Below are 26954 nucleotides of genomic sequence, written 5' to 3' on the forward strand. Positions count from 1 at the left end.
TGAGACTGCATTGCACAGCAAATCCAGAAAAGGAAAATTCTCCAGAAAAGTACAAGGTTAATAATAATAACAGAATAAATGTATATACAGCATATTAGCAAATGTAAAACCTTAATATTAAAAGTTAATATAAAGTTATATGCATGCAAATTGATTGCAATTTGTAAGTAAGGCATTATTATGGATTATAATATATTGACTGGTATCTGACCAAGAAAAGTTAATATGTTGACATTATATCAAAAATGTTAGAGAGTTATGTATGTCACCACCATGCAAAAAAGGTTTTCAGAGTTGTTGGCAACAGTCAAATCAGTTACTGATAGAAACTCTAGTACATTTTATTTACAGAAATTGGTAGGGACAAATCATTTTTAATGTTTTTACTTCATTCAGTTTTAAAGCAAGACATCTATCTATTGTCACACTCACTTGTTTGTTAAGCTTTAGTTACAAAGCAAAGCAGAGGTCACTTGATGATTATTTAAAAATAATTTGGTTTGGCTTGGGTGGTTCTATTATTTTTATACATTTTTTATTTAAAGTTTATATGAATAAAGCAATAGGGAATTTAATATGCTACCAATGGAATTGAAATTAATTGACTGTCAATTAAAATATTTGGGTGAATAAGGGTAATATAAAAAAGACCCCACACCCAAAAATGTCTGAAAAAAAAAAAGGAGGGGGGCCGAAAGGTGAAAAGCTTTTGACTTTACATGTTTGTGTTTTTACTTTTTTGGTGAGGAACTGGAGCTGAGACTGAATGAATAGTTACAGGAAATGTTGGCAAGATCAGATAAACAACAAATACTGATTGCAGCATCATTGTTATTAAAACATACTTGTTAAAATGTTTACAGCAACACTATTTCAGCAAATGGGCTACAGTATACATACAGTTCAAAAATTGTGCAGGAGGGGTGTAAATGCTACTTAGTGTGGTACAAAAAAAAAAAAAGCTTTATAAAAAATTATCAAATCAGACAAAAGTCATAATTTAATAAAATAAATGTAGTATAGTGTAAATACTGGTAAACTGGATTAAACATGACAGGATAAGATATTTTACAAGTTTGTTAATAGCTATCATAATGGATTTATTGTTTGTTTGTTTAGAAATTGTATTTATTTACAACCTGTTAAATTTGTAAATACAAGAGATAGAGATAAAAAAAAAAGAGAGAGAATTTTTTATTACAGCTACACAAGAGAGAGAGGAGAGAAATGTAAACTGAACAAGATTGGTCACTATTCACTTTTTTTTTGGCAAAACAAATATAAAAAGCATGAATATTTTAATTTTTTTTTTTGTAGTTTAAAATAAAATAACAGGACATCAGTATCAGTTCCTCAGTTCCACTAAATATTTCATTTTCCAACCAAGAATTTTCTTTTTTTTATTAATTATTAATTATTTAGACTTTGAAGAATAATAGATTACTACTTTACAAAATGTATAAATGTAGAAAACAAATATTAGAAAAACAAATGTACAAATGCAAATGCAGAAAAATTCAAATATAAAAAAATGATATATTGATGAATATGTGAAAAAAATGTGTAACAAAAAAAACAAAAAAGAAAAATGGGGGTAGGATATTACTACTAAATGGTCAAGTTGTAATATCACTGGTTTTTACCAGTAAAATAATTGCTTTCAAATTTTTATTATCCAAGCCAGTTTGTTCAGTATTTTACCAAGATGAGCAGTTCAGAGACAGAGACATGAACACAATGTGATGATTAAAATGATGACATTAAAACTTTATATCAGCAGTGTATAAATGCAGTATAGCATATATCTCTTATAGTTAATTCAACAGTTGCAAAGAGTTAATGAAACAATTCTAAGTCATAAATTAAATTCTGTGATTGCAAAATAATAAATTAATCAAAGTTGTTAAATACATTCAGGTTTGATATTATGAATATAAAGCTGAAATTAATTAAACAAATATCAATTAACAGACATCCAAACAGACATTATGTGACTTCCCACATAAGGCCAGAAAACATACCAAGAGGAAATGTGTGTGACTAGCTCTGTATATAGCAATTGTAGTAATTCAGTTATGTGAGAGAAGGACAAATAAATTATCTGTAACTGTGCTTATAGCTGCAAAATATATTTCTTTATCAGTGTGCAATTTGACTTCAAATCCCAAAGCAAGCAAGCAGTAAGCAGCAGTAAGCAGAGAGCATCTATATAAATTTTTCAATTATGTCAGCAGAAACATTTGCTAGAGTAAGAACTGTAGAACAACTTGAATTGAAAGAGTGTGCGGAGTTCGCTGCTTATAGTGAAGAGATTCAAACCAAAGGCTCAGTAGTGCCTTCATGTTACATTGCTGGGAACAGGTATGACTTACAGTTTTATGTAGCAAAGAGACACGTGCAGTCATTATTAGGCCTCAGAGGCAGAGGCAGTTTGTTAAATTAAATCAGTCCCATTTTCAAAAGAAGTCCACCATGTAAACTTGAATGACAATAGCTCTAAGTTCACCCAAACTTTTTCCTGAGTATGCTACTCCATGAGGTTAGACCCAGAGGACAGCCCAGTTATCAGACCAGCATGGAAGGTTTCAGGAGCTATGCAGAACAGTTAAAGCAGAGCTAGACAAATAGTAAAGCTAGGAGAAATTTGTCCAGTAGAACAACCAACTGAATGGTCATCTTCCATGGTAATAACTCATACGAAAAGCACAGCTGATATTAGAATATATAGAGTTATATAGAATATATAGAGTTAATTTTGGCAAATTTCTCGACTGAAAATCTTCATTGCTACCCACATTCGGTGCACCATTTGGGAGGTAGAGATTTCCGAGAATGCCATTTGGAATAAATTCTGCCAGTGAAGTCTTTCAGTGTGTGATGAAACAAATTTCTTCTGGCTATCCATGTGCTATTATAGTAGATAATCTAGGAGGAGGCAATGGTAAAGTCGAACATGATAGAAACCAAGAAGTTCTGGAAAGAGCACATGATGAGAGTCTTAAGCCGAATCCTCAGAAGTGCAGGTTCAGACTATGAGAAGTTATCTTTGTTGGTCGTTTGTTTACCAGTTCAGGCTTATGACTAGATCTTTCCAAGCATGGTCAACTATTTAGGCAAGTTCATTCCAGACTTAAGCCAACTTTCAGCACCACTAAGAGAGCTGACATGCAAAGATGCAATTTGTTCATGGTTAGAGCAACACCAAAGAGCATTTGATGTTTTGAAACAGAAACTTGCCAGTCCACCAACTCTTAAGCTACTGTGATGTTCATAAACCAGTTACTCTTTTCTGTGATGCTTCAAAAAAAAAAGAGTCTAGGTGCAGTCATTCTTCAAGAGGGTAGACCAGTAACCTATGCATGGAGAAGTCTTACCCAAACAAAGATGCACTACGCACAGATTGAGAAAGAGCTTTTGGCGACTGTTTGCATGTTCAAAGTTTCAGGATTATATTTATGATCTACCTATCCAGATCGGAACTGACCACCAACCTTTAGTCACTATTTTAAGAAAGCCAATGTACACATCTCCTGCAAGGTTGCAACACATGATGCTCAAATTGAAAAGTACAATTTCAATCTTGTTTACACAAAGGGTGAATTTCTTTATCTTGCTGATACCTTACCAGACTGCCCAGAAAAACACAGAACAACATAACAATGAACTTTATTCTGAGGCCATGAAGTAAGAAATTTTTCTTCCACACGTATTTATGAGCTTAGAATGCACACTGCTTCAGATCCAATTCTCCAGAAGCTAAACTCTTGAGGATGGCCTTTAAAACAATCTTGTTTACCAATAGAAGTGCAGCATTCATTTTCCATACACAGAGACAAGATTGTCAGACAATGGTATCATGAAAGGTCCTAAGGTGACAAAGTCCTTGCAACAAGAATACATTAAATCTTGTATCATGGCCACCCAGGAACTGACTACCAAAAGGGTGAGAGAACTAGTATTTTAGCCTTCTATGTCAAGAGATATTGAGAAAGTACTTTTATCTTGTTCAGTTTGTAATAGTACAAATCCACATCAACAAAAGGGACCACTTCAGTTATGCCAAATTCCTATATTACCTTGGCCAACTGTAGTCACATATCTTCAAGTGGAATGGCCAACAGTACTTGGTGTTGGTAGACTCTTATTCAAATTTGTTCGAGATTGACCTACTTCCAAATCTAACTTCCAGTACTGTCATTAGTAAGTTGACACATTTTTCTGTCCATGGTAGTCTGCACAGATTTATTTCTGACAATGGCGCACAATTTGCAGAAACGTGGGACTTTGTTCATATTATGAGTAGTCCTGAATACCTGCATTCAAACAGCTTGGCTGAATGTGCAGTTCAAAGTAAAAAACAGCTGGAGAAATCCAAATGTGACAATACCGAGGTTTTACTAAAATTGCTAAAATCACAGAAACATTCCATGTAATAATTATCTTGGTTTGCCTGCCCAGGTACTTATGTCAAGACAAACCAGAACCATATAACCAAATCAGCAGCAATTTATTGGTTCCATGTGTTAAAAAAATCAGTGAAAGCCCAACTGTTAAAAAAGTGCTGGTCCCAGAAGTCCTATTATGAGACCAGCAAACCACTCAGGTCATTACAAAAAGGGGGAGACAGTGAGGGCACAGATGTGAAAAGGTTTTGATCACATCGGATTTGTGAAAGGTTTGTGACAAGAGCCCAGATTGTACATTGTGGAACCACAAGGAATGGAATTCAGATGAAACTGGAAGCATTTATTACCAGTGACTGTACCAGTGTTGGACAAAGACAAAGACTAATTCTCACACAGACTTGTCCAATGTTCCTGTTACAGAGGACAGTCAGCAATCCCTGTGCCTGAGAAAATCCCTGAGAGTCCTCAAGCAGAACATTCCCTAGTGACTGTCCCAGTTGCTAAACCCAGTCCTAACTATTACATTATGAGATCACGTCACTTCTCAAAACCTAGTTCCAGATAAAAGGCAACCTGGACATGTTTTCTTTACTAGTGTCTGTATAAATTGCATGTCTATTGAAATTAGTGTCTGTATAAGTTGCATGTCTATTGGAATGTCATTGCTTATATGAGACAGCTCACTAGAGGGAAGATGTAGATCAGAGTGTGTGATATACCTTCAAGAAGCATTCCAGTCAGTGGGCACATGCATACAAGTACTGAGCACGTGCAAGCAAGAGTGCCATTTTGAGTGAGCAGCCAGAGTGAAAGCATGCATGTATGTAGTAGTAACGTTCCTGCCATCCATCATGATGCGTTTATATGCAATAAACTACTTAAAAACAAACACCCAAGCCTCATCATCTTCTTAATATATGTACAAGATGAGTGACACCTTGGTAATCATTTAGGACCATAATGATATTGTTTCACTTTTGCTTCATCTGCTTGTCGCAAACCTGACTAGACATTCACTTAAATTTCCAGTTAACCAAAACATGCAAATTAGGACAGGATATTAGAACCTGCTCATGGTCAAATGGGGCCCCAGGCAGGGTAATACATTGGGAGCCCCTCCTGCAGCACCCCCTCCCACCAGCAGCCCCCTCACCAGGCATTTCAGCATTCCATTATTTGGCTATTTCTCCCTAGTTACCATAAAAACTGTTCAAACCCATCAGTGTGCATACTTTCTTATTTACTTCTACAATGATTACAGATATTGAAATAAAATAGCATAAACACTAATAGCCATTTGCTAAACAAACAATACAGTTTCAGAATGAAAATAGACTTAGCATGAGCAGCAAACCTCTCTGCCATTGAAATGGCCTTAAAACCCACATTCAAAATGCATATGGCCAGTGGAGAATTAAGTTTACCTTTGGGCCGTTTTCAAACCACATGCTCCTTGCAAACTTTTTTAGGGCCATGAATTGATTTCACCTCACTAATTGTTGACATTATATTCCTTGTATAAAACAGCACCACTTGTTTTAAATTTGTTTTGAATATTTTTCCAGTAAGCAATGAAACAAAATGCATGCCCAATAACAAAAACTGCCTATTTCAGTACATTTTAGCCATAAGAGACACAAACGTCTGTTACAATCCATCAGCATCAGTTAATAAGCACGATCTCTGCAGAAATAAGTCTTGTGAATAATTCCACATTAGAAAGATCTGTAACTAATGAAGAGGTTTCTACTGGCAAACAACTTTACATTTCAGGGTTTCATCTTCAAATTCAGTACCTGCTGCCCTTTAAGAATTAATTGTCTAGGTTACCTTAAAAAAATTGTAAGCTGGTAACATTGCAACAGGAAATGACTGACAGACAACAAGTTCATAGTTACTTGGCACCTCATACAAAGGAAGACACTCAGGAGTGTAGAGCCCCTAACCTTCTTACGATGCACCAAATAATCCACAATCAAAATGGCACTGCAATATCAGCACTCCATACACATGGTGTGGGAGTAGAATCCAGAGTCTTCTGCATCAAAGGCAATTAGCTTTCATATTCTACAGCATGAACATTGACTGCCATTTATTAAACAAAAGCATTAGTTGCACATTGAAAACTAATGTAAAATGAGGAACGGTAAACCTCTCCTCACTTGAAATTCAAACTCAGTCCCTTGAAAGTGCACCATCACAGCTCTCACAAAAACACAAACCACACACCCACCTTTGTGGAGGCTCTCAATAGAAATCTATCCAAACAGCAGAGATCTCGAAGGCAGAAATGCACTCTACCACAATACAGCACAAATCACAAGACACATAGCTCACCTACACACAGTGTGCCCTCACACAGTGTGCCCTCAACTTAATCTCCTAAGGCAAAATAGCTTGCCCAATACACTAATTATAGGTGACTCGACCGTGAGGCACACCGATGTCCCGCTCACTAGGTTGAATAAGGAGAAAGTAACATTCGGCTATCAGGTGCCAGAATCCGACAACACACATGCACTCAGAACACTCTACAAGTATGACTCTTGTCACTGTCCATGTCGGTGTGAATGACCAGAGATGCACCTCCATGGACTACATGAAGAGACATGGAGGAGCTCTCGGATTATGTGGCCCAAAGCAGGTATGACCCTAGCCCTGTGCAGCATCCTACCATTGCACAGAATAATACCGCAGTACAAGCAGAAAATGATGGACTTCAACAATTGGCTAAGTTTCTGGTGTCATTCTATGGGATCCAGTATCTGTCTGCTTGGGATGACATGACTGACAGACCGATGCTTTGCCATAAATAAATGCAATCTGAGGGTCATGCTGCTCAGTACTAGAAGTCTAAATCTCAAGATGCACTTGCTCAAAACACTCCTCAAAATGGAGAACATAGACATTTGCAGTGCGACAGAGACCTGGTTTAGAGCAGCAGAAAGCACCCTTGCGCTAACCAGGCTATAACTTTCAGCCCCAGAACATGGACTGAAGCTCCAAAGGCAGTGGTGTCTCCATATTCATAAAGGGTATGCACACCTCCAGACTAGTAGCCCAGCATAATGCATCTGAGATACTTAAAGTGCAACTAATACTGGGTAAGACAGCAATTGAGGTCATAGCCTGCTAGAGGTCCACAACCATGTCCCAAGACTCTCACTTCACATTCCTAAGCACCCTGGAAACTATTAGGGTCCAACCCAACACTCATACTAGGTGACTTCAATTACCCCTGCATCAACTGGGAAAACTACTCCTACACCAATACATTGGCCCAACGCTTCCTGGAATTCATCAGTTGCCCTGGACCAGCTCATTCTTACCCCCACTAGATGAAGCAACATCTTTGACCTGGTTATTACTAACATGGGCAACTTTTGCTCTACACCAATAGTCAATTCTTCCCGGGTTAGATCAGACCACAAACTAAATCACCATGGAAATCCACATCTCACCCACACTCCCTGCAAAGGTAACCACCATGAAAAACTTCTCCAAAGCAGACTTTGGGCTCCTAAAAACAGAGGTGGCTAACTTCATGGCACCCATGTCGATGGAAAATAGATGCAGGACTGCTGAATCATATGCACTGTACGAACATGTACATAAATGCATGGAACTAGCCATACCCAACAGAACCAAGATGCTCTCCTCCAAAAAATGAAAGCCAATCTGGTGGTCCCCTGCCATTAATAAACTCTACAACAGAATGAGAAAACTGTTGCAGAAAAATGTGAAGTCCCAAGACTGGAATAACTCTCTTATTAGCCTCAACAAAAAGTCGAGATCCCTCATCAAAACCTCTAAAGCCAGCTATGAAGGCAGAATTGCAGCAGACACTAAACAACCACAAAACCTTCTACAGTTGGGAGGGTGGCCTTATGGTTAAGGTGTTTGCCTTGCAAACACAAGGTGCAGGGTTTGAGTCTCACAAGGTATAATTGGCTAGGCTTAGAATGGCTCACAAGGGCAGTTAGCTTGGTACCAATCTATGAACCTATGAAGAATCTCCACGGCAATACCCAGGTTTGCTCTGAGTTACTGCACAATGGTACCTCCTATACCAAGCCAACAGATATTGCTAACATACTGGCCAACAGATTTGGTGCCAACTTTACTCCTCTCTTCCCCCAAAGGACCAGTCAATACCAGAGGAATGCCAGGCACCCAGCATTACTACAGCACAGATTAAAGCTGTATTGTCCAAGGCAAAGAAAACAGTTTCCATGGGACCCAACACTATCCCTTGACCTACTCTACATGAGCTACAAATTGAACTGGCACCACATCTGTGTGCCCTGCTCAATCACAGCCTTACCTCAGGCTTTGTCCCTATTGAATGGTACCACTGCGGCAGTCATCCCTCTCCATAAAAGGCGAGCGACTACAGACCCTGGAAATTTTTGCTCCTTTAGCCTGTGGAGTCTGATATGAAAGGATATGGAGCACATGATCATGGACCTAATTAATAAGGATATAGGGCATCTCCAAAATTATACATCCCACACAATTTGGTTTTGTAAAAGGTAGATGATGCCTGTTCAACCGGACAGAATTCTTTGAGTTAGATCACCAGAGCTGTGGAGGAGGGCAAGGCAGTTCACATACAGCCTACCTTGATCTGGCCAAGGCCTTTGATATCGTTCCCCACTCAGGAATTATTGATAAACTCACTAAACTAGGCATCATCCCCTATATATCATTAGGCGGGTTGCAAACTGGCTCACAGACAGAACCCACAGTGTGAAAATAGTGGACTCCCAAGTCAGAACACCAACCAGTCACAAGTGGAGTCCCACAGGGATCGGTTCTGGGTCTTCTCCTGTTTGGCATCTACATCTCGGAAGTGCAGGCCAACACAGAGGGACTCTGGCTGACCAAGTTCATAGACTTCTGCAAGCTGGGAACCATTATTAAGTCCCCAAGTGATGCAGACATCCTACAGAATGGCCTCACTGAGACCAATGACTGGTGTCGAAATCATGGCATTAAGCTTAATGCCAAAAAATGAGTCATCATTTTTGGTATCCATGCTCTTGTCAGTCTTTGTATTTACTTTCTAATAAGGCAGCAAACATAGGTTCATAGGTTCATACTAGGCTATCTGCCCTAGGGCATTTATAAGCCTAGCCAGAGTGTGTTTGGCTTTTGCCACCCATTTTAAATTAATTTTGCTATGCCCTTTTTCGAGGTTAGTATACTGTGCCTCTGTCTAACAGTGACAAAGAAGTGATACCCGGGGTAAACCTACAATCTCCCATCCACTCAAGATTCCTCTTGAAGAGAGTCAATGAGGGACTCTGCCTAACCTCGACTGGGATTTTATTCCAGAGTGAAGGGAGCCTCTGGGTTATGAATCTGTCCCTCCAGCATGTTCTATTTATTTCAGTGCTGAGGTTCAAGTCTCTTGAGCACGTAGCTCGATGGGATTTGGATTTTCTGAGGTGCAGCATGTCCATTAATTCCAGGTTGGACATGGCTTTATACGTCAGGCACAGATCGCCTCTGAGCAGGCGGTATGCCACTGAGTAGAGCTGGAGTTTCTTTAACCAGGCAGCATATGGCATCTGTTTGAGTCCTTTGATCCTCTTGGTGAGGTACTTTTGGGGTCTTTCCAGTTGCTGCAGGTGTCTGGTAAGGTACATCCCAAAAGGGGCATTGTACTCTATTATGGGCCTGATGAGAGATGAGGAAAGAGGCACGATGACCTCCCCTGATCTAGATGCGAATCCCTTCATGATTAGGTGGGCTATATAAAATGTTCTAACCACTTTGGCCACGTGGTTGTCAAATGAGAGATTGCTATCAACTTGGGTCCCCAGGTCCCCAATTACTTCTTCTGTACTTAATGGATCTATGTGGTAATTTGTGGGCACTTTCTTTTTGCCAAAGGGGATGACTATACACTTTTTGGCATTTAGCTTGAGGCCATGGTTCTGGCACCAGTTGTCCATTTCTATGAGGCCCTTTTGGAGGATGCTTGTGTCGGCTGGAGAGTCTATTATGGCGCCCAGTTTGCAGTCATCTGCGAACTTGGGTCAGCCACAGTCCTTCCATGTTGGCCTGTACCTCCGAGAAATATATACCGAACAAGAGAGGTCCCAGGACTGAGCCTTGTGGGACGCCACTTGTAACTGGTTTGGAGTCTGACATGGCTCCAACAATTCTAACCATGTGGGTTCTGTCCTTGAGCCAGTTTGCAACCCATCTAGTGACATAGGGGATTTATATTTAAGCTGGTGAGCTTATCTATAATGCCCGAGTGGGTTATTGTATCGAAGGCTTTTGCGAGGTCCAGGTAGGCTGTGTGGACCACCTTCCCCTCGGCAATGGATTGGTGACTGTTTCAAAGAAATTGACCAGGTTTAAGAGGCAGGATCTGCCCTTAAAGCTGAACTGGGTAGGATCCAGTGTCTGTAGGTCCCCAATATCTTTATTTATGAGGTCCATGATCATCCTTTCCATAGCTTTGCTGACCAAGCTAGTCAGGCTTATGGGGCGATAGTTTCCAGAATCCGTTGAGGCACCATCTTTGTGGAGAGGGACCACTGTTGCTGTACGCCACTCTTTGGGTAGATATCCTGTAGTAAGGCTGAGACTGAACAGTAGTTTTATGTTTGGGTTTAACTCTTCTTGGAGTTCATGTAGGACGCAGCCCGGGACACCGTCTGCTCCCATTGAAGCTGTGTTTTTTTGCTTTGGAGAGGGCGGCTCTTACCTGAGCATCTGAGATGTCAGGGGGGCAGCACTCTGCTGGGATAGATATTTGCCCTTTTGGTGGGGAGGGGGGGGGGGAGTTTGCTCTGAACCTGTCAGCTAGGATAATGGCAATGTCTGTGGGTTCAGTGTATTTTTTGTCATTTTGGACTAATTCTGAGCATATCTGGGAATTCCCACCCAGGTTCCTAACATAACTAAAGAAAGCCTTGTGGTTATCCTTAGTGTCCTGTGCAATTTTTCTCTCGAAGCTGGCCTTAGACGATTTTATGAGTGCCCGTAGTTTTTTGCCAATACTGATCAGAGATGCCTTCCCTTTTTGGGATTTTGCTCCATCATGCAGTAGCTTCCTCCTTCCATTGTATAGTTTGTTTATGGCTGGGGTCCACCAGACAGGATGTCTGCCTTTGGAGGATTGGGTCTTGGTTTTACTTGGGATTGCATGATCCATGCATTCCTGAAGGTGATCACAGAATGTGTTTATAAAGGATTCTGCGGTCTGGGCCGTATTTTCCACAGGCCCGGGGGCTTTGAAGGATTCCACCTCGGTTTTGAGTAGTGTGAAATTTGCTTTAGAGAAGTTTTTCACTGTGGTTTTCTAGGCAGGGGGTGGGGTCAGGATGTGAATATCCAGTGAGATTAGTTTATGATCTGATCTTACCAGTGAGGGATACACTTCTGGTCTGGAGCATAGAGTCCCCATGTTGGTGATGATCAGGTCCAGTATGTTTTCCCATCTTGTGGGAGTGGTAACAAGTTGTTCCATAGCATTTGAGTTTATAAATTCTAGGAACCTTTGGGCTAGGGTGTTGGAGCTAGAGTAATGCTCCCAGTCTATGTTTGGGTAGTTGGTCGCCCAATATAATGGTGTTTGGAGAGACCTTCATATTTTCCAGTGTTCTCAGGAAGGCCGAGTGGGGTTCCTGGGTTTGGGAGGGTGGTCTGTAGCAGGCTATAAACTGGAAGGCAGTTTTACCCACTGTTAGTTGCACATGGATAGTCTCGGATGCTTCGTACTGTGCCACCAACCTGGAGGTGTGGGTATCTGACGAATATTGATACTCCCCCTCCTTTTGTGGTTCAGTCCAAGTTTTGGGGCTGAAAAACATGGTATGAGGTATAACCTGTTAGTGCTGGGGTGCTCTCGGGAGCCTTGAACCAGGTTTCTGTTACTGCACAGATATCGATGTTCTCCATGCTAAGGAGAGTTTAGAGTGCATGCATCTTGAGGTTTAGACTTCTGGCATTGAGTAGCATTACTCTTAGTTTCCTATCCCTTGTGATACCTATGGAGGTGGGTTTGTCTTTTGAGCCTTGCCTAAAAGAGGCACTATGGGGGTAGCAAGAGCCTTTGCAAATATCCGAAAGCCCAGGGGTGACAGGTGCAAGCCGTCCCTAGCGAAGCATCGTGGCTTGTCGAGCATGTCATCCCAGGCTGACAGGCATTGGATCCCCTTTGAATGACACCAATACTTAAGCCAATTGTTGAAATTGATCATCTTGTCTTCATATTGTGGCATCATTCTTGGTGGGGGTAAGATGCTACTCAAGGTCAGGGTCATACCGGCCTAGGCCACATGCTCAGAGAGCTCCTCTATGTCTCTTTTCATGTAGTCCAGGGAGGTACGTCTCAGGTCATTCACACCAGCATGGACAATGACTGAGTCATATTTGTACTTGCCTTGGAGTGACCTGAGTGCTTGTGTTATGTGGCGGATCCTAGCGCCCGACAGGCAGCTCACCGTGACCTTCTCCTTGTTCAGCCTGGTGAGCGGGACATCAGTGTGCCTGACAATTGAGTCACCTATTACAAGTGTATCAGGTGTGTTTAGCCTTAAGGGCTGTGACTGTTCGGCACACTGGCTTTGTGAGCTATGTGTTGCACGTGTTTTGTTTTGGGGTAACGGTTGCTTGGGTGTCTGCTTTGGAGGTCTCTGCTGCTTAGGCAGATTTTTATTTAGAGCCTCCAAGTATGTTTTTGTGTGTTTATGTGTTTGGTTTGCTGTAGAGGTAGGTCTATGTGAGACTGGAATTGTAGTGAGTGTGGTTTCCTTCTCCTCCTGACTGGTTACGACAGTACCGAGTTGAGAGCTTAGCCTCCAGTTTGGCTATATGATTGCATCTCTCACATGTGTTGGAATTTGTTGGGAGGAGGAGAGGGTTTGTCTGTGTACATGAGACAGTTGTAACATTGCCTCAAGATTCCCAGATTCACCAGCTGGACCGGACAGGAGATTGACAACTGACCTTTGGACATGCTAGAATAGTATTGGGAATTCCTTTATAACTGAAAAATAAGGGCCAATGGGGAACAAGGTACTCAAGGGAAGTTTGTGAGGGTGTAGTGCTTTTAATTTTTTAGTGCTGACTTAGTGAGAAAGTGCCAGGTAACTTAAATACAATGCGTTACAGGTAACTTAAATGCAAAAACAACAAACAGTAACTTTCTTTCAAGTGAAACAAGGAAATAAGTACAGTAAGCAATGCAGATATCACTAGGGATCCACAGAAGCACTGAAAAACCGCGTTTTAGGTGAAATTAGCATTTCAGGGAAATAAGCAAACAACAAGCATACAAACAAAGCTAGATTCAGCAGGCCTGGATCTAGTCTTACAGCAAACAAGGTGCACCAATTTCAGTAAGAAACATTTCAAATATGCAGGCACTATAAGCCTTTAACCAGAAATTCCCAGCTCAGAAGCAAAGATTCCAGCCTCTCCTCCCACAAGAGTGCAGACTACGAACCTTCTTAATGTAAAATAACTGGCCTGAAGCCCAAGTGCTTAAACCAGAACTAATACACTTTTAGAACAGACACTGAGCCCTCAATCAGCAGTTCCCAACTTAGAAGGATGTAAGCTACCTGTCCTGCCACCACAGTGCAGGCCACAAACCTTCCTAATGTAAAACAACTGGTCTGAAGCCCAAGTGCTTAATCCAAAAGACTTAGAATGACAGCTGCACTTTAATCAAGTTACTACCAAGCAGTAATAAATACAATTGAATACTTTAAAGAATGCCTGGATTAGTGCTCAAGTTATACAAACAAAGCTAGATTCAGCAGGCCTGGATCTAGTCTATGCTACAGCAAACAAGGTGTACCAATTTCAGTAAGCAGTTCAAATATGCAGGCACTATAAGCCTTTAACCAGAAATTCCCAGCTCAGAAGGGCAGAGTCCAGCCTCTCCTCCCACAAGAGTGCAGACCACGAACCCTCAATGTAAAATAACTGGCTTGAAGCCCAAGTGCTTAAACCAGAATTAATACACTTTTAGAACAGACACTGAGCCCTCAATCAGCAGTTCCCAACTTAGAAGGATGTAATCTACCTGTTCTGCCAATACAGTGCAGACCACAAACCTTCTTAATGTAAAAGAACTGGTCTGAAGCCCAAGTGCTTAAACTAAAAGGCTTAGAATGAGTTACACCAAGCAGTAATAAATACAATTGAGTACCTTTAAGATGACGCAAAAGCAAAATAAAGTAGGAAGAAACACAAATACAGTAAAAGCAGATAAAAAAAAAGTAAGTGGAAAGAGAGAAAGGAGTAGCAGAAACTAAGCTGATTGGCCTTCTCAAATGCTCTCCCTGTACTGGGTAGAATGAGGTAATGACACTAGACTGGGGGGAGGGTCCCAGATCAAATTTACACTAGGGGCGGGCAACTGCAAAGCCACCAACTATACAAACTGCAGAAATGTTTCTCACAGCTGAAAAGCAGCAGTTGAGCCTTTAAATGAAAGTTTTAAACAGCTAAAGGAGCCTCTAGAAAAAAAGAGTTTAACTGCAACAAGTTATTAGAAACAACCCAACAGATGCTTGATAAAAGTGGACAATTTCCAGTTAATACCTCACACACAGTGAAACTAGCTAGAAAAATACACAGTACACAAAGTGCTATAAATAACAATGATTCTTCATGCTTTGCCTACAACCACCTCTCAAAGATGCTTGGGAGCTGTGGCAGATCCTATGGTGCGCTTACATAAGCTAGTGACCTTCTTTTTTTTCTTTAGAAAAGTTACAATAAAGGATGCACTGTCCCTTGCCTACACACAAGCTATGGTGATCGGTGCACAATTCTGAAGAAAACTAAACTATAGTAATGACCTCACCACTCCCATAAACTTCAGCAACCTTCTGTGCACACCTTTGTACAGGGACGGTTCTAAAATAGGTAAGACTGAGGGCAGAGACAACCACTTAATCCATGTCAAAATCCATTTATACAGTTTAGGGTTTGGGTGCTGCCAAACCCCTAGAAGCTCTAAGGATCGAAATGCTCTACGATGCATTTTATGTATCATTTTTGAAAGGTGATACCCAGACAAGTTACAAGTACTGGTAAAAAGAAATGCAGTAATCTATGTGTTGCTTTGCAGATGAGAATCAGATTTTTATACATATCTATAGATCTGCACATACACTGCACATAAATTCACCTATGGCATTGTCCTTGGGGTAATGGTAAAAACCTGAGCACATGTATGAACTCAGTGACAAGCAGGGCATGCAGACTCCACATAGGAAAAGTCCACAGTTACAGCTATTCACTGTGCCAATCAGTAATTGCATTCACAAACATTTTTCTGCCAAACCACTGAATATAGCCCCCTATCAAATGAAAATAATTATGGCCAACTTGTTGCTGTTAAAAAAAAACAAACAAAAAAAAAAAACACCAAGTTTCACACTGACTTTAGCAAATACACTGTGGACACTACAAATGTCACACCAGATGAGCAAAGTGACTTTTTTCACAGTAGTCTTTGTACCCATCAATTACAGCCACTTTTCTGACTCTGTAAATACTTAAAATGTCTAATTGTGGTAAAATAAATTATAATAAAGTATTAAGTCGCAGTTAATAAAGTTTCACAAAACACCCGAAATCACAGGAAAGGATTCTGTATTAAATGTATACTTATCCAGTGTAGCCAGACAAATGTTTAAATAGAGTAAACAAGGAAGCCTGGCCAGCAGTTATAACCACTTCTGTACAAGCATCAGCTATTGAATTATAATTAAAAATGATGGCCATATAATGCATTTAAATAGTCGACGTTGCTTCACAGAAAACATGTTATCCCAGCAAAGCCTGAATAATGGGCAAACAGCAGCAATGAATATGTGAAAGTTCCATTCATTGAGAAATGCGTGGAACATTGATTTAAGGCTCAAAATAAGGCACATTTTGCTGGAGGTTTCTTACAGAATTCCCCTTCCCTGGAACAGGCTGTCCATCCATGTGAATGTCTATTGCCCAGTCCTATACACATTAGGCTTGACTGGACACTTTCTGTTAAGGGACCTGGCTTTTCTACCCAAAACAGAGATCTATAATTTTAATAAGAATTTCTTCTGCAACAGTGAAGATTGTATATCACGACCATATAGGATTCTCTTAATGATTAATCACTGTTTGTTTCACCATGGTTAATATTACTACATATCCTGCCTTGATAGTTTACAGTTATTCAGTAGCATCTAATGAAGCCTGTTCAACCATAAAAAAATAGTTCTTCTGAAAATTTGAAGATATTTAAAACATGGAATTTCATTAAAATGTGCAGGTGAAGAAGCAGTGTGTGCACTTAACAGGTTGAAATACTAAAGAGTAAATACAATTAATATTACTTCTGCATAATATATATGTTATAGAACCTAATAGGAGCTCAAACATTTTATAGATATCATCTCCAAAAGTCATTACTTACCTTGTCCTCTGAAGTGAAGTGATTTCTACTAAGACAATGAGATGACAGGTACAGACAAACTATAGAGAAACAAAAACGGAAAACACTAAATGTTAATGTTTTGTTGTGCATACTCTATCTAGTCTAAATAGCTATGCAAAAATATATACCACATTTATATATTTACTGGCTGTCATGTTATAGGTTACCTTAGGCCAGTACTATGTATTAACTGCCACACAAAACAATGTATTAATATTACCTCATTTTGTTCTGTTACATGTTATATGTTACATGTTATATTAGGCCATTTGCTATGTATTACTACATACCCATGGTGTAAATATTTTTGAATCATACTTTTTGATTTGATTATGTATTTATCTGGAGCTTTTCTCCCCGGGCTTCCACTGAAAATGTACCAGTGTCCAATCAGACCTTCCCGGTAAACAAAAGTAAAGTAAAAGCAAAATAAAATAATAAATACCACTCACATAAGTGAACAGTAGCACAAAAATGGCTTATGATCCAAAGAGATGGCTGGACAAATCTGGTGTTATAAGAAGCTGAACACATTCTCATTTGAATAGACATGTGTTAATAAAAAGATTCATTTACTTATTGACATTTGATTACCAGGAATGTCCAACTGGGTAGGGGTCCATTTTCAGCAGATGCCCAAGTATAAAAGCTCCAAAGTATTACAAAGCAATTTCAAGAACAATTTTACATTAAAAAATGCAAAACCTCTACAGTTTGTCAAATTAGACAATGAAATTAGATAATGTGGAAGCATTGGTTAAAAACAGATACAAATTATATTACAAGGATTCTGTAGAATACCAGTACATTTAGCACCATTAGCTGCACCAAATGGCCTTTGCTGTTCTTGGTAATAGATGCAAATGTTACACAGGTTATTACAAACAAGTCACTTCACCCTAGTACATTCTGCATTTAGAGCTTGGTTGATATATTCATTCTAGTGAACGGATACAAGTAATGAATTAACTGAATGACAGCCTTCAGAATTGCAGCACTTCCTGTTAAACCATCTGTCAGTCATTCATCCCCCACCCATGACCTGTGCAAAGCACTGCAAGGAGAATCCTAATCATTCCCCACCCATGACCTGTGCAAAGCACTGCAAGGAGAATCCTAATGTTAATCAGTTTGTGCTTCCGTATTTAGGGTGGATGATGCACCCCCCCCCCCATTTTAGGTTTAAAATATTTATGTTTTTGGTATACTTGCTGGAAAAACCCTCCCCAACTCTTCACAATAACTCATGTAGCGGAGTCTGTAGTACTGTGAATATTTTACTTCATGTGAGCACTACAGCTACCAAAAAGCAATGCATGCATATAATGCCGAATGTATTAAGTATTTGGCAATTAGAATAATTTGCAAAAATGAAGAGTACAAAAGTACAATTGGTTTAAAAATCTTGGAATCTTCTTACTTAAAAGGTACTCTGAATGTCTTTCGTGGTTCACTGTTGCAGTCATGACTGTAGGTTTCTTCCTGCCAGCAGCAGCCCTCGATCGCCCAGAATCCCAAAGTCTGGATTGGGCGTCAGCTGAGGTCGCTTTCATCCTGACGTCAATGCGCCAGGAAGTATAAAGACCTCAGCCGACACCATTACCCCAGTCTTTCTTGCCGCGTGGTGCCCTGAGCAGTTCGCTGATGCCGGTCAGCCTACTCCTGTTTTTGGATTTACTTCCAGGATTTTTCATTTTGTAAGATAAGTACCCCGTTGGGGAGGTCTTTTTCTTGCTCCAGTCAGATGTCAGAAAAAGTTAATAATTATATATTTCTTGTGGGAAACAAATATCTCATAGGGATTTTCACTCTTATTGTATTCCCTGCCTGGGCCCTGACCACAATGTTGCTAATTGTGGGTTTTGTGCTAGATTTAATCAGCGTACTATTATTAGGTACAACTTTGCCTTCTACTATTTTGGTTTAATTATAATAGGTCTTCGGTTTCTTTTCTGGCTTCTGGTGTGTGTAAGAGGTGCAAAGATAAAGACAGGCCTCCGAGGTCCAAAGCAGAGGATATTACTCACTCAGTTATTGCCAGTTGCTCGTTTGTCGGTAGTCAGTGAGGCACCTTTGCAGCCCCTGTCGTCCGCCTCTTTTGAACCAATTGCCTGTACCAACTCCAGTGTGGAGCTGATGGGGCCTTCAGAATTGCCAGGGACTGGACCTTCGGATACTACTCCCTCAGTTGGGTCCAGAGCCGGTAGGCAGGTACCAGCTTCTGAGGGAGTTTTCAGGCCTTCACAGCTTCATGTAAATATGGATTCAGTTTTGCATTCTAAGACAATGACTATGGCTCCAGCTAAAAAGAAATGGTAAGCACAGACGCCTTTTGGGGTCCTAGGCCTCAAAGGCAGATGCTTAGGATGGCTGAAGATTTGTTATCTATGATCAGGGGTTCTCATCCCCCTCCTGACAAAAAGCCTAGATTACAGACCGATTATGATTCTTCAGACCAAATTTCTGTTTCTTCTGCTTCTTCCCTTGAGCAGGATTGTTCCTTTCCTCCTTATGCGGATTCTGATGCTGAAGATTCCTTTCCTTCAGCCTCTCCTCCTGAGGATTATTCTTTTGGTGAATCTTTGCATGATATGAGGGAGCATTTTTCACTGGGAAGGGCAGGAATTCTCTGAAACCAAGAAAAGGCTTAGGGATTTTCTTCCTCTCCCTCAGCATAAGCCTCTTGCTATCCCCCCTGTATTGGACATTGTAGATGTTTTTTCGGAAGCCTTCCTCTCTCCGGATTCTTTTCCCCCTGCTCCAGTCAGACCAGATAGGTATTATAGGGTTCCAGAGTCTCACAAGTTTCTTTAAGAATCTTTCACCTGATCCAGAAACAATTTCTCAGGGCCCTAAGGGTGTTAAAGTGGCCTCTGCTAAACATCCTACTCTGACTGAGAGTCCAAAGTATCAGCAATACCTTTTGTCTGTATTTAAACACAAGATGTCAGCTGTTTCTATTGGTGCGGATGATAAGGAGTTACAGGACTTCTTGCATACTATTGAACAAGTGGGTAAACATACCCAGCATTGTGGTTTTGATTCTTTGGAAGCTTCTTGTAGGGCTGCAACAACTGGCGCAGTTATTAGAAGACATGCTTGGTTAAAGGAACAAAGCTTGCCGAATCAGGTTAAAGCCAAACGTTTGGATGCCCCTTGCAGCATGATGTTTTGTTTGGGGCCAAAGCTGAAGAGGTATTAAAGTAAATGGAGGACAAAGCCAAATCTATGCAGATGGTTAAGGATTTTCTACAGGTGCAACCTCCTAGATTTAGCAGGCACTGGCCAGCTAAACCTTGGTCCTTTCCGAGCTCGGACAGGCCTCGGAGAAGCAGATTCAGGCATTCCAGAGGTAGGGGACAGTCACAAACCCTTTTTAGGAATAGGCAGTGGACTGCCCCCTCTCCCAAAGAAGGTGAAGATAAGTCTCAACCCTACCAGAAACAGTCTTTATGACTCTCCCTTTCTGGTTCCAGGGGCTCCTCTCCTGGAAGCACCTTTGGGAGGAAAGATTTCTTTTTTTTATCAAAACTGGGGCCACATAACCCGGGACAAATGGGTTCTGGACATCAGGAGGTTACAGATTTCATTTCCACACCTTGCCAAAACCGAACGGTTGGCCAGACCTGCCAAATCATCAATGGGCAGAGGCACAACTGCAGGTTCAGTCCCTCTTAGCTACGAGGGCCATAGAATTGGTACCAAATTTAGAAATAGGGCAAGGTTTTTATTCAAGACATTTCCTGGTTCCCAGGAAGGAAAATTCGTGGAGACCAATCTTGGACCTTTCCGTACTAAACACCTTCCTAGATGTGCCAAAATTCAAGATGCTCACTCTGCAGCAGCTGCTGCCTATGTTGGGCAAGAACGCTTGGATGGTGACTCTGGACTTAAAGGAAGCTTACCTGCATATTCCTATAAGGCGAGAGTGCAGAAGGTATCCGAGATTCAAAGTGGACTCTAAGCATTACCAGTTCTCTGTGCCACCCTTTGGCTTATCTACTGTGCCCAGGGTCTTTACAAAGTGCCTGGCACCAGTAATGGTGTTTTGCAGACAGAAGGGGATTCAAATATACCCTTATCTGGACTGTCTTATTCAAGCGGATGACAAAGACACTTCACTTCAGCATCTAGCTTTTGTGCAGCATCTTCTACAGTACCTCGGATTCACAGTGAATCTAAAGAAGTCAAATCTGCTGCCCACACAACAAATTACTTTCCTGGGTGCTCTTCTAAGTACTACAACCCAGATGGCTTCCTTGACACCAGACAAAAAAAAGCACAACTGGCTTCTTCTTTCCAACACCTGGCTTCAGTGAAACAGCTGACTGCAAGAAAGGTTCTGCAGGCTTTAGGTTACATGGCTTCCTGCATTCTCCTAATACCATATGCAAGACTGCATATAAGGAAACTACAGTGGTACCTCAAGAGTGTGTGGTCTCAGCATTACCACAGTTTGGAAACGGTGATCACGATTTTGCCTCGTCTACAGCAAGAGTTTCTTTGGTGGGCCAAAGCCTGTCTCTAGGACAAGGGGAGGCCTTTATGTCCTCCACCAACCAAGTTCTGACAACAGATGCTTCAGATTATGCCTGGGGAGCCCACATGCATGGGAGATGTCTTCAGGGTGTTTGGACAAAGGAGCAAATTCATCTGCACATAAATTTGAAGGAGATGCTCGCTGTACAGAATGCTCCGATAGCATTCAGGGACTTTCTTCTACCAGGGCAATTGTTGATAAAGACAGACAACACTACAGTGATGTGGTACATAAACAAGCAGGGGGGCTCTCACTCTTACCCCCTGTGCAGGTTAGCTATGGCTCTGTGGTACACAGCAATGACCTGCAGAGTCTACTTACAGGCACAATTCCTGCCAGGAAAAGACAACACTCTGGCAAACACATTGAGCAGGACACTTTCGGATCCACACGAATGATCTTTTTGCATCCCCCCAGAATCATCAACTTCCAACATTCTGCACCAGGACCTACCACAAACTAGCATGGCAAGTGGATGCCCTCTCATTCAGTTGGAAACATCTCTCAATATATGCTTTGCCTCCTTTTCCTCTTCTACCTCAGGTACTTCTGAAGATAAAACAGGACAGACGCAAATGATTTTAATGGCTCCCAATTGGCCTCAACAATTCTGGTATTCCACTCTGATGAACCTAGTTCAGGAGCCTCCCTGGATTCTGCCTCAAATCCCTCATCTACTGTCAACAGGATGGCCAGATCCTGCACAGTCATGTCAAAACTCTGAATCTAGCTGCCTGGTGGATCCAGGGCCTGTAAACACCTCTACTCTTTCCAAACAGGTAATGGATGTAATCCTTGAAGCTAGACGGCCCAGCACTAGGAAATCTTATGCAGGTAAATGGAAAAGATTTTGCTCCTGGAATCAAGTCCAAGGTGGTGATTCTACTGTTCCGAACATTCCTCTGATTTTAAAGTATCTGGCAGAGTTGTTACATATGGGCCTATCTTTTTCATCTATTAAGCTTCATGCTTCTGCTATTTCTGCACATTACAATACAGATCCTCCAATTTTTTCTCATCCATTACTTAATTTCTTAGAGGAGCTAAGAATGTCTGGCCCCCTATAAGAGCACCTGTTCCCACTTGGGATCTTAACTATGTTTTGGAAAAATTAACCTAGTCTCCTTTTGAACCTGCAGCTTCCACGGATTTAAAATTTTTGCCTTGGAAACTGCTTTTCTTTTAGCTATAACCTCTGTTAGAAGAATTTCGGAATTGCAAGCACTCATGGCTGTAGAACCCTTCATTATTTTTCATCAGGACAGGGTATCTCTAAGGACTAATCCCACCTTTATGCCTAAGGTGGTTTCGGCAGTGGCCTTGAATCAGACTATTCATTTGCCTACTTTTTATCCTAATCCTCAAAGTGAGGAAGAAAGTCTTTTGCACTCTTTGGATGTGCACAGGCAGCTTTGTTTTTACCTGGCAGGACCAAGAAATTCAGGAAATCTGACCAACTGTTTGTCGCTTATGCTCCTACTGTTCTAGGGAAAGCAATCACTAAGCAAACTATTTCTAAGTGGATTGCCCACTGCATCAAGTTCTGTTACTCTTTTCATGGCAATCCAGTTCCTGTTAATATTAGGACTCATTCTACCCGGGCTACTGCTACTTCAGCAGCCTTTCTTTGTGGGGTTCCTACCAAAGATATTTAGAGGCTGCTACTTGGAGCTTAAGCATTACAACCTCCCTCTCTATTCTAAATCTAGGGCCGGTTTTGCTTCTGCGGTTTTGTGGCCACTCCTTCCGTTTCTCCTCCAGCCACCCTTTCTTAGCTTTTGGACTCAATCCTACAGTCATGACTGCAACAGTGAACCACGAAGGACATAGTACAGTTGTGTACTCTTACCATAAATGTAGATGTTCGAGTGTGTTCACTGTTGCAGTCAGAGTTACCCTCCCTCCTACCCCCCCTTTTGTTTTTTCTTGTCTGTTATGAGGTATTTTGGCTGCTGCAGTTTTGGGCACCTGACACCTGGGGCAAGAAAAACTGGGGTAATGGCGTCGGCTGAGGTCTTTATACTTCCTGGTGCACTGATGTCAGGATAAAAGCGACCTCAGCTGACGCCCAATCCAGACTTTGGGATTCTGGCCAATCAAGGGCTGCTGCTGGCAGGAAGAACCCTACAGTCATGACTGCAACAGTGAACACACTCGAACATCTACATTTATGGTAAGAGTACACAACTGTACTTTTCATGGTGACATAATATAGACCTTTTTCTATTCTTTGCCACAAGTATATGCAAATAATGCAGCCACTTAATGCAATTATGTCCAATTCAAATTGTGAAATTCTTTACAGTTGGTGCTTACTGTGGTAAATGAGGACTGGTTTCAAAAACCCTACAACGTTTTACTAAAATTTCAACAAAAAATAGAAATTAGAAAAGTTTCAGGGTGTAAAACCAAAATTAGTAGCAAATTTAGCCACCATTTTACATTAGGAAATGGTAGGCATGTATACCAGAAGAAACAAAAAAGCTACACATGAGTCAGTAACAGCACTTTCCCACTCTGATGCAACATAGTAGTACTTTTACTACATTTTAACCTTACTACTACTACTACTACTACATTTTAACCTTACTACTACTACTACTACTACATTTTAACCTTACTACTACATTTTAACCTTACTACTACTACTACATTTTAACCTTACTACTACTACTACTACATTTTAACCTTACTACTACTACTACTACATTTTAACCTTACTACTACTACTACATTTTAACCTTACTACTACTACTACATTTTAACCTTACTACTACTACTACATTTTAACCTTACTACTACTACTACATTTTAACCTTACTACTACTACTACATTTTAACCTTACTACTACTACTACATTTTAACCTTACTACTACTACTACATTTTAACCTTACTACTACTACAACAACAACATTTTAACCTTATTAGTACTACTACTACTACATTTTTAACCTTTTTTTTGTCAAGGCAAAACACCATGCTCTGTTCTGCACGCTGTTACCATCACTACTGGGGTAACTATTTTCCCTTAGCAGCCTCTTTGGGACAATCTTGCTTCTTCAGAGTTGAAACCACAGACTATGGAGTTGTACATGATTGAATTTAGAGGACGTTATGTTGCAATAACTGAGCTACCAACAATATTGGTTTCTTACCTTTGTATACGGCTGTGAGAAGCCGGTTTTTGCATTTATTAAAAGCCTCATTTAAATCATTCTATTTTACAGAATTCAAAAAGAACAAACTGACCCAATAAATGAATGAAGGGTATATGCATTGCTTTTCCCAGTGAGTACATCTTTAACATGAACAGGAGTTTGACAACCCTTGTGTCTTTAGTACTACTTCCAAGAGAAATGCTTTTGAAAAGTAGCAATTTTATGGTTATAACCGCTACCAATTACATATTCTGCAGTGTTGATGATTTCTGACATTTTGTTTTTTGTCTTCTGTCCCTTCTGGTTATACAGACTTTATAAATGAACTTTTTCTAGGTTTACAACCTTCTTAGGTAACAAGATAGAAAGAGGTTACTACATCACTGGGTCTATGTTACGTTATCGAATGATGAAGAGAACAAATTGAAAGGTCGACAGCACTAAACAGCGAAGACACTGAACATAGATTTTTTTTCTCTGGGGGGGGGGATAATCAGTGGGCCGTCTTCGGAACTTTGCCATTTCCTCCACTATGGTGTGATCAAGATTTGGTATACTGAAGTAGGGGGAGTGTGGGGGGCACAGCCCCCCCACACTGGGGGATGTGGCAGGCAAAGCCCCCCACTTTGTGTTTGAATTTTTTTTTTGGCGGAGTATCGATTTTTTTTCTCTGGGGAAAAATAAACTGCTTGTGTCTTTGCTGTTTAGTGGTGTCAACCTTTGAAGTTCGATGAAAGAGCATTCGCATCATTCGATAACATAGACCCACATCACTTGTTATACAAGTGATCTTTCTGGATAAATAATTTTGTAAGGAGTGAACTACGCAAGTTAATACTGCCTTTCTAGTAGCAGTTTTCAAGCTTAGTAGATACCACATGTTTTGTACCAGAGGATCTACATAAAAGAAATACAAATGGGAAGGTAACACTTGTCTAGTCCCTCTGTTAAATCAATTTTTTTTGTTCTCTACTATCCAGCAAACATGTGGCTTTTGTCCCAAGCTACTTTGGTGGTACTTGCTTTACAAATTCCTCAAGGAATCCCACAGAAATGATTTCACCATATCACATCTCTGGGCTGCAACCATGCCAAGTAAGACTGGGGTGTGGTGTGCCGTGGTCCTTTTCTTGAGCAGGATAATTCTCACTAGATACATAACTTGTAGACTCCCCACTCAAAAATATATACCAGTTTATCTTTGTACCAAAAGACAAATATCAGATACCACTTGCATGATAATAAACATTTATGCCAACAGTTCAGAGCATTAGCGTAAGACAATTATGTTTTCCCGCAGGAGGGTGGCAATGTTCCTCATCTTAACCACAGTTTACCATCTAACATGGGTTCTTCCTTTATACATTTACAAAGCTTGGGGAGTAGTCCAACCATCTCCCCCAAAGCCTTCACGGTTTCAAGCTTAGTAAATTGTCTCACCTGGTATACTACACATTTCTGCCATGAAGTATTTTCTGACTTTCTTACCTCTGCCTGGCTACTTTTATGCTGCTCTCAAAAAATCTACCTTTTATATCATTTTATAAACTTGCCAATTCAATACTTTTATTGTATACAAAGTTTTGACATAAAAACTTTGTAAAATATTAATGGTCTTATGTGCGACAATAAATGCAGCAATAATCATATAAGAAAATAATTTTACTACACAACCACCTACTGACCTTTAGCAGGCAAGTACTCTACCAGTTTGTAGTATAAATATGTACTTTTCTAAACAAGACTATGTAAATACTCTAAGAATTGCCCAGTACGGAACCACATTAAGGCAGTCACAGGGGAGCATGGCAAATTCACTTTAAATTATACAGGCCAGTGTTGGACATTCTCCAATTTAAATTTATTCTGCATATCAGGTATATAAATTAGAAAAACAGCATTAAAACAGACTATACCATAAACATCCTTTGCAACACGGAGATTTAGTAACTTCAGAAAACTTTAGGTTCTGTATGACCTTTTGAAACCATGGGTTCTGTATGACCCTTTTGAAACCATAGGTTCCCACTTAAACATGAATTGTAAAGTAGGGCTGTTCTTTAAATTGCATCAATCTATATACTGGATTTTATAGTACAAGCCAATATAGAACATTCAAAATGCTCAGCAGATAAGACCAGTTATATGAATTTTCTCTCCTGTAAATTGCCAGGTGTGCATCTGTGAATGGAAGACTCCAAAGGGGGTAAAATCACATTTATATAAAATAATTTGTAAGGCATTTATCTTAGTAAATGGGTTTGATAAATGGCTACAGAAGCTAAACTGCTGTAATTAATACAACTTAAGTCTCTCAAAACTGCATTTCTCTCCTTTGAAAGAGCTCACGTAACTTAACCACAAAATGTGGATATCTTGGCAACA

General features: G+C 40.4%; 1 protein-coding gene across 1 annotated transcript in view; it reads right to left on the reverse strand.

The window, feature by feature from the left end:
* Positions 1-26954, reverse strand: part of LOC122798495 (epiplakin-like) — a 341455-nt gene that overhangs the window by 215463 nt on the left and 99038 nt on the right. Inside the window, exon 2 of the mRNA XM_044067494.1 lies at positions 16849-16907. The gene's annotated coding sequence lies outside the window, so the exon portion shown is untranslated. The remainder of the gene's footprint in view (positions 1-16848; positions 16908-26954) is intronic.

The sequence above is a fragment of the Protopterus annectens genome, chromosome 3.part1 (assembly GCF_019279795.1).
Source record: "Protopterus annectens isolate FY-2018-M chromosome 3.part1, PAN1.0, whole genome shotgun sequence".
Classification (NCBI taxonomy): domain Eukaryota; kingdom Metazoa; phylum Chordata; order Ceratodontiformes; family Protopteridae; genus Protopterus; species Protopterus annectens.